We start from the raw sequence: 9,905 nt of genomic DNA, 5'->3' as shown, positions 1-9,905 counted from the left end.
AATGAGCTGCCATTTTTGTAGAAGAGGCTCTTGCGCTAGAAGGAGCTGTCTACACTGCCCCTTCTTGTGCAAGAAAAACCCTCTTGTGCAATGCCGTCATTCCTGAAAATAATCAGCGTAGTGGCATTGCGCAAGAGGGTTTTTCTTGTGTAAGAAGGGGCAGTGTAGACAGCTCCTTCTAGCGCAAGAGCCTCTTCCACAAAAATGGTGGCTTATTAGGTATGCAAATGAGGATCGGCAATATTCCACGCTTAGCCTCATTTGCATACTTCTGGTGCAACAACCCGCCAGTGTAGACATAGACTTTGTGTTTGTACTTTGTGTGGTTACAATTTACGCAGTCAGAATAGTGCAGGACTGTAGAATTCAGAGGCAAAAAATCACAGGCTCCATCATGTTTTACCTCCCAGCTCCCTTTGTGGGGGAAACCCCCCCCACATGGAGCATGTATAGAAGGGTTGCTGGGAGGCAGGGAGGAGACGAGCCAATCAGGAACTCTGGGATTCAGCCTCAGGGAAGTGGCATCTAAGTGGACCTATCCCAGGATCAGAAATCTTCATGCACAAAAAAGAAAGAGGGAAACAGCCAGCTTGGCTGGAGACCGAGTAGGAGAAGCTTCATCAGGGCACTCCGGTGCCCCATACCATTTTCCAGACAGAGAGAAACAGAGCCAGATCCTGCTGCAGGCGACACCTCCAAGCTATTAAGAGCCAGCTGATTCTCTGTGGGCAAGAGAGGGATTTCAGACAGCAGGGGCCATCCAAGAACTGAGCCTTTCCCCAGCTGAAAGCAACAAATGGAATTATCAAATCGTGCCAAGCTGATAGTTCACAGATAGTTTTATTTTTTAACTCTAGTTCCCTCCCCAACCCCTCCCCCAAAATTTAAAAAATGTTTATGCCCCTGGGGAGGGGCTAAGATCCACCCTTACTCCACTAGAACAAATATTTGTGCTCCTTAAACCTGGGCTGAGTGCTGCTACTCCACATCAGAGCAAGCGTGGGCCACTCGCTGGCCAATGCAGCTGAATCAGTGTGGATAGGAGGGGTGGCAATACACTGCCAGACCAGGAAAGCAGCCAACTTATGCACTATGCCTGGAAACTTGGGGGAAAGAGAGACATTCCCTGAGCCTCATTTCCTTAGCTTGTACATTCCAAAGTCTAGCAGCTCTGGGACGTCTTCTAAGGACATCATCTAGCCCAGTGCAAATGGGAAGAATGTAATTTACCTGCCCAAGCAGTTAGACCTCAGCATCTTTTGACATGATCCATTTGCTGACTGAGGGATTGTCCCCGACGTGTGGTCTGCTCCTCACAGTAGACCAGTGTTTCTTAAACTGTGTTCCGCAGTATATCGGTGTCCTGCGAGACAGTCGGAGGTGTGCTGCGGAGAACAGAGTTCAAAATGGCCACCCTTAAAGGGGCAGGTGACCTTTTTTTTCCTCAATAACTTTCCTCCTAACCCTTTCCCCGCCCCAATTTTTATTTTTTATTTTTTTTTTGCTCAACAAAATATCCTTGGTGTTTCTCATTAAAAAAAATTATTGGTTGGTATTTCTCGGTCTTAAAAAGTATAAGAAACACCATAGTAGACACTCTGTCTACACTGCAGGGGAAAGTTCTGAACCACGGCATATGTAACACCACTGGGATCACACACCTGTCCTTACCTGCTAAAACTCTTGGCATTGGCCCCACCATGCTACAGGCAGGCTGGGATCTTCTTCTCTGTTGCCAGGGAAACACAAATCTGAACTCAGATCTTGACTACAAGAGGGAGGAGGGACCTATTTTGCCAGCTGTAAATGCCCAGAGATGTAGCTAATGAGTCAGGATCATGAACACTTTTTATTTTTAAAAAATTATCAAAGCTCTCCTGGTCTGTTTGAAAGTGCCAACCACAGTGGCTGTTACAAGCTTTATCTCATTGCACTAATGGCTGTTTTTAAAGCAATGCATTGTTGGCACCAGCATTGAGGTGGGAATTAACAAACACTCCATTGACAAGGTGCCGTTGTATGTTGCATCTTCCTGATGAGATTTAATGAAACGGCCAACAATGCAGAATTAATGCAAATGACTGCAACTTCACACATTGCAGAGGGATTAAGATATCATTAATGTGGGCATTAAACATTTAAACAATATCTATAATTAAGAATTATGAAGCTTCAAAGCTAGTCTCTGTTGTATGGCCATATTAAAGTAGTCACAAAGAAATTTTATATGCTGAAAGTGAACAATAAATAAATAAAGTCTAGAACTCAAACCACCATTGTACTGGATGGACAGGTTTTCCATCTCATACACCTTTCAGGTTACGCAATGGCCAAAGCCTTGTGGGAGGGCAGATTATGGATGGTGGGGGCTGGATATTCAAACATGCCCCTTAAAACAGCAAACATAAAAGCAAAGAGCTGGAATACTTGTTGAGGAGTCTCAATCCATTTGTATATGGGGAGGGCGACTTACAGATTCCTTGACATCTAGGCACACGCTCTATGCAGTTAATATGCAGGGTCCACTCCACTGAAGTGTGAGTCTAATGGGACTCCAACCTGTCCTTCCTGGGCAATAAGGCCATGGGGTCTTTTGATCTCAACGTGTATGAATCAGAAGACTTGTAGTACCTGATCCAGCTCTGGCCCACGTCAATGGGTAAAATGGATCAGGCTCACAGTGCGCAAAAGCAACCCATTGGTTAGTCCGGGTTACGAGTCCCCATCTGTGCCAAATCCAGAGAGAGTGTGAGTCTGTCACAACAGGGGCTAACAAGGCTTCACTCTAAAAAAAAAAAAAAAAGGTTTGGTAGTACTTTATAGACTAATGAATTATGTAGATGGCATCATGAGCTTTCGTGGGCACAGCCCACTTCTTCAGATGACTCTGTCACTCAAGCTGTAGCATCTCTTGGTTTTACTTCTGGAGGCTCCCAGTCCTGTCCCCAGAGTGTATGTGAAATCAGTGGCTGTCACATGAGAGAGAGAGATGGAGAGAGATGCCGTGCTGTATACACTGGGTTCAATCTGACCCGGCTGGTCCCTGGGGCCTCAAATGAATTAAACAGCCCCCAAAACTGAGATTCTCAAAGTGAGAAGAGGGAGCAATGTTTGACTTCCGTTACATTTCATGGGACATGGGAGTCCACATCCCTTAATGTCTTTACAAAGCTCAGGCCAGAAATGTGCATGGTGCTTCCATCTCATGGCTCTCTGTGAGCAGTAGAGCATTCACCCCAACAGATGCGTGCTCTTCTTTGGACGGGATATTCCAAGGCAATGCATGGTGTAATTCCTGCAGTGGCTGTGGCTAGGCTGGGTGGTGACAGCCCTTCTGAGAAGCTGGTGCCCCTCTGCAGTCTCTATGTTGGCCCACAGGTAACAGCCATTGGGCACTGCCATGGCTTCCGCTCTGGCAGCCTTTCTGTCCCTATGCCATTTCGTTCCATCAGAAGCTGGTCCACCCATGCTGGACACTGTCTATTTTCAGTCCCCTCTTAGACTCAGTGGACAGGAGTGAAATTCTCTAGCCTGTGCTATGCAGCAGGTCAGGCTGAACAATCACATGGTCCCTTTGGGCCATAAATCTATGAATCTGTGAAATTATCTGCTCCAACACGGCCTCATATAATATCCCAGTTCTTGGCAGCCAATGCAACCAATCACACGCCACCTTCTCCTTCTTTGTCTGTGCTGCAACAGCATCTGTTTATATCCAGGCACACAGAAGGGCTTATTATCAAAAGTGTTTTAGTGGAAGCACCCAATTAGCCTGGAAAGTTGATAGAAAAAGGCACCGGGGAGGTAGGAACTCATTTACATGCACTAGATTACGCTACATTAGCAATTTGTTCTAATAAAAGCTGCTGCTTCTGATTCACTTTAAAATGGGAAGCTCAGAACGGCTTGGGAACAGGGTGATGATTTATTTGAAATAGGCCATTGGGTGCATCTAACAACAAGCGATGGTTTTTAATATTAGCAACTGTAGGGGTCCAGATTGTGAACCACTTTTCCTCACCCAGGTAGCCCCCATCTGCTTCAATGGAACTACCCAGGTGAGTAACTGTTCATTATTCTGAGCAAGGGACTGACACGCTAGCCCAGGCTGATTACAATAATATAATATATGGAGATATACCGATCTCATAGAATTGCAAGGAACCTCGAGAGGTCATCAAATACAGTCCCCTGACCTCACAGCAGGACCAAGTACCGTCTCTGACAGATTTGTCGCAGATCCTTAAATGGCCCCTCAAGAATTGAATGCACAACCTGGCTGTGTCTAGACTGGCAAGTTTTTCCGCCAAAGCAGTTGCGATCTCATGTAAGAAATCAGTGCTTCTTGCAGAAATACTTTGTTGCTCCCGTTTGGGCAAAAGTCCTTTTGCTCAAAAGCTTTTGAGCAAAAGGGCCAGTGTAGACAGCTCAGATTTGTTTTGCGCAAAAAAGCCCCGATCGCGAAAATGGCGATCGGGGCTTTCTTGCGCAAAACCGCGTCTAGATTGGCACGGACGCTTTTCCGCAAAAAGTGCTTTTGCGGAAAAGAGTCCGTGCCAATCTAGATGCTCTTTTCCGCAAATGGTTTTAAAGGAAAAATTTTCCGTTAAAAGCATTTCCGGAAAATCATGCCAGTCAAGACGTAGCCCCTGGGTTTAGTTGGCCACTGCTCAAATCACGGAGGGTATGTCTACACTACCCCACTAGTTCGAACTAACGGGGTAATGTAGGCATACCGCACTTGCAAATGAAGCCCGGGATTTGAATTTCCCGGGCTTCATTTGCATAAGCGGGGAGCCGCCATTTTTAAATCCCCGCTGGTTCGAACCCCGTTCCACGAGGTGTACCGGTAGTTCGGAATAGGCATCCTAGTCCAAACTACCTAGTTCGAGCCCCGTGTAGCCGCGCTACACAGGGTTCGAACCAGCGGGGTTTTAAAAATGGCGGCTCCCCGCTTATGCAAATGAAGCCCGGGAAATTCAAATCCCGGGCTTCATTTGCAAGTGCGGTATGCCTACATTACCCTCCTAGTTCAAACTAAGAGGGTAGTGTAGACATACCCGGAGCTATCCCTCCCCCCAATAAAAGACCAGATCCTGAAAACATGAAAGTCAAAGCCCCAGCACATGAGCCTAACAAGTGGAGCTAATGAACAAGATCAGCGCTCGGTGCGTCGGTGGGTGGGGGGAAATGTTCCAAGGAGGATCAGAGGGAGATTCACTTAACAACCATACTCCAAACTTAGACCAATAGTTCCTCCTCCCCACAAAAAAAAACCCCAACAATCTCCCTACAAAAATAAAAATAAGGGCACATCTACACAGCAGGGCTAAAGCAGAAACAAGCTACGCAACTGAAGCTTCGTCAATTGTATAGCTTAAATTGAAATAGCTTAATTCGGCTTTTGGCGCTGTCTACGCAGCAGGAACTCCGAGAAAAAGCAGTCTTCTTCCAACGTCCCTTACTCCTGGTAAAATGAGGGCTACAGGAGTTGGAGTAAGAAGTCCTCCAGCTTGACATTATTTTGACATTATGTCAAAATAATGGCTTGCTGTGAAGACACAGATGATGTTATTTCGGAATTGTGGATATTCATTGTGGATAGTTCTTTCAAAACATCCACTCAGTGTGCACCGGCAGTCAAAAAAAAAAACAACCCCAGAATATTAGGAATCATTGAAAAAGGGACAGAGAATAAGATGGAGAATATCTTATTGCCTCTATATAAAACCATGGTACACCCACATCTTGAATACTGCGTACATGTGATTGCCTCATCTCAAAAGAGATATATTGGCATTGGAAAAAAGTTCAGAAAAGAGCAACAAAAGTTATTAGGGGTTTGGAATCGGTCCCATATGAAGAGAGATAAAAAAGACTTGGACTTTTCAGCTTAGAAAAGAAGAGAGTAAGGGGGGGATATGATAGAGGTCTATACAATCATGACTATCTGGAAAAAGTGAATAAGGAAAAGTTATTTACTTATTCCCACAATATAAGAACTAGAGGTCACCAAATGAAATTAATAGGCAGCAGGTTTAAAACAAACAAAAGGAAGTTTTTCTTCACTCAGTGCACAGTCAACCTGTGGAACTCCTTGCCAGAGGATGTGGTAAAGACTAGGACTCGAACAGGGTTCAAAAAAGAGCTAGATAGGTCCATCAATGGCTATTAGCCAGGATGGATAGGAACGATGTCCCTAGCCTCTGTTTGTCTGGAAATGGGTGACAGGAGAGGGAACACGTGAGGATTTCCTGTTATGTTCCCTCCCTCTGGGGCATCTGGTATTGCCCACTGTCGGCAGACAGGATACTGGGCTAGATAGACTGTTGGTCTGACCCAGTATGTCCGTTCTTATGTTCTGATGGAATAACGTCAGTTATTCCAAAATAACACTGCTGTGTAGACGTACCCTAATACAGGCAGAAGGCCAGCAGCAGAATGAGGCTCTCCAGTTTATTGCGCTGAATGCTGCGTCCAGCATCGTAGGCCTAGGTGAACATTCATTAATTCAAACAAAACCCACCCCCATTAGAAAGGTGGTGGAACGGCTGCAGCCGATGAAAAAGATTACAGAGAAGAGCTCTCCAAGTTCAATTCTCCAAACAGCTGGAGATGCGAGCCAGTGATTTAAATAGCATACGCAAAATTAACATACGCTTTGAAGATATTTTTAGCCTGAGAAATTCATTTTAAAATACACCCGCCTCCTTTCCAGAGCATGTAACCAAGGAAACCAAAACACCTAGTTGTATGTATTGTACTCAATTAAAACTCATTAATGTTTTTTAAAGCCCTCGGGATACCTCCAGTGTCCAAAATAGCCAGGCAGGCTAGACATACCTTGAGCTGCTTTTGTATAAAGCTTTGGTTCTTCTCATCAATGAGTTCTATGGTTTGGACCCAGGGTATCTAGGATGTCATATGAGTACTGTGGCCAACAGCTGCCAGACTCAGGCCCAGTAGAAGTAACAAGAGGGGGCCACAGGCCTTTCTCAGGGGCTAATCACTGGATAGGGAACCATCACTCAAATGGACGCACAAGTTGGACCTCCCTGGTCCAGCCCCCTCGGGACATGAGCGGTCCTGAACATGGGAGTTTGCGGACCAGAAGAGGTCAGGTCTGGGGTTCCCCTCTTGGCCACCATCTTGGCCAGTGTGCTATCCCTAGCTGGCTAGTGGGGATCTAGTCCTGTCTCCAACCCCACCCTACTCTCAGCCCCTCTGGTCAGTGGAGCACAGTTGTTGGCTAGCGGGGCCACACCTGGCCCACTGTGGCTGTTGGGGCTCCATGCCCCCAGTTCTGGCCCTGCTCCAGCTGTCGGTCCACTGGCTGGGCGCCTTCAGGCCACTGGCCCTGCAGGCTGCCTGCTGCCATACTGACTGAGTGCCTAGCACCTGGCAACTTCTATGGATGGGGCTCTCTCTTTTATGCTGGGTTGCCGGGATAGCAGGGAATTGGATTTGGAACCTCAGGAGATCCATTCCAGTCCTACGCTCCTAACCAACAACAACCTCACCAGCTGGTGGAAAAATGGGAACCCTTTTTTTGTGGGAAAGTTGTCAACTCTAAAATGTTCTGATCAGCCACATTCTCCACCTTCCACTCCCGGTGCATGGTCTCCCCTCTTGACCTTGCTAATGGAAGCAGCACAATGGTCACATAAATATATCACATAAAAATAACATAAAGTAGAAATGTAAATGAAAAACTCACCCCCATCCCCAATTTCCCTCAAGGAGAATGGGAGAGCCACATGTGACAGATACTGCTCTTGACACTTAATGCATAAGAACCTCTATCATAAGTATAAGAACCTATATCAAATAGAACAGAGCAGAAAAACGGCCGTACTGGGTCAAACCAAAGGTCCATCTAGCTCAGTATCCTGTCTCCTGACCGTGGCCAGTGCCAAGTGCCCCAGAGAGTATGAACAGAAGAGGTAATGATCAAGTGATCCATCCCCTTGTTGCCCATTCCCAGCTTCTGACAGAGGCTAGGGACACCATGCCTGCCACCCTGGCTAATAGCCATCAATAAACCTATCCTCTATGAATGTATCTAGCTCTTTTTTGAACCCTGTTACAGTCCTGTCCTTCATAACATCCCCCGGCAAGGAGTTCCATAGATTGTGCATTGCATGAAGAAATACTTGCCTCCCTCCTCCAGGCCCCACCTCCATTCTACCCCTTCAACCAAACCCCTACTATGCCTCTTCCCTGCCTCCCCCCCTGTGTGCTCCCCATCCTCACTCCTCCCCTCTTCTCCTGGAGCTTCCTGAACATTACAATTCAGCAGTTCATGGCACTCCAGTAGTGCTCGGAGTGCGGGGGAGGAGTAGGTCAGAGGGGCTACCAGTGGGCAAGAGGCACAGAGAGAGGGGGATGGGCTTGGCTGCTAGTGGTTGCTGAGTGCCCACTGGAGCACCCAGAGAGTCAATGCCTATGATTAGAAAGATTCCCCTTGATTTGAATGGGATTTGGATGGGGCCCTTGATCCATTACTGGCATCTTCTTATTTCATGAGGGGCCAATGGTTCCTTACTGGGATGCTGCAGATAAAACTCTTGGGCTGGGATGATTTTAAAAGCGATTGAATCAATGCCAAGCTCCTGTCCTCCAAGATCTCAGTTGCTATCAGGGTTTGCCAAATAAACAGCTGCCAAGTTTTTGCTAAGTGAATCTCCATTGAATTATGCAAATAAATGAATTAATCAGAGTTCACTCAAGATCCGTTTTTACCTATTTTTCAGGAAGATGATGCAAGCTAATGGTTTAGCAGATATCGTAGTATCACGTAATTATTGCTTTTCAGGAAGGATCCCTTCCTGTACTGAGCAACCGCAGACAAAAGGAAGCTACATGCATGCAAGCCACTGACATTGAACAACATTCAGGGCCAGATCCTCAGCAGTTGCAATTTAAAGTAATTCCATGGAAGCCAATAGATATGTGCTGCTTTACACCAGATCATTTAGCACTGTTGCAGGTAGCATCCTGCATGGAACTTGGAGGGAGAAGTTCAGGTTGCAGGAAGGATGAGTTTAGAGGAGACACAAGGAAGTCAGTCTGTGTATACATGGCTGAAATGCTACCTGCAGTTGTAGCATCTCTGTAAAGTTATTCTCTTAATAAAGCACCAGTTTAGTTTTACAAGCATAGAGTTCTTTTGGGTCACAACCCAGCACATTGTACATAAAACACCATATCACCGAGGAAATCAAAGATGGTGAGCTGTGTTTAGACAACAGAGAGCATAAAAGCAAGCCACACCAGAAAAGTATGGCCTGAAAATCTGTTCCTTTGAAATCAGATTTAATTTAAAACTCTACTGTGGTGAAGGAGAGTTTTAGTTTGTGGTCTTGTAATCCAGTTTCCATTGACATTGCTGCAAACTGACTCAAGATGCAAAACTGTGTGGAAGGAGCAAGTCCATTTCAGCTCCAGGACTTTTCCATTTCTTTACAGTGGGACGCAGGCAATAGTAAAATGGTACAAAAAAGCCAATGAATCATTTTCTAAATCTATTTCCCTTCTCCGGCAATGTGTTTTCTTGTAACTCCAGCAGCCATTAATTGACTGGGGCATGATGTAATTACATACAATGTACGAATGTCTACGAGATTCATTCACAATCTTTTAATGAGTGACAGAGCTGATCACAGCTTGCTTAGAATGGGTTGCCTTTCAGGGTTGAGAATTATTGCCTTATCTTTAGTGGCTAATTTATTAATGATGAATTAGTGCTTGACATTCATGTTACTACCTAATAAACATTTCTGGAAGGCTAGCGAGGCTCTGCGAAGGTGTGTGAAGTAATACCCCTGCCAATTCCTGGAGTGACGGTGACTAAGAAGCTAAATCTCTCAGTGCTCACATCCCCAGCCACGGGGCTGCTGAGCTCA

This window comes from Pelodiscus sinensis, chromosome 25, assembly GCF_052426305.1.
Source record: "Pelodiscus sinensis isolate ZL-2025 chromosome 25, ASM5242630v1, whole genome shotgun sequence".
Lineage (NCBI taxonomy): Eukaryota > Metazoa > Chordata > Testudines > Trionychidae > Pelodiscus > Pelodiscus sinensis.
This window is presented reverse-complemented; position numbering follows the sequence as displayed.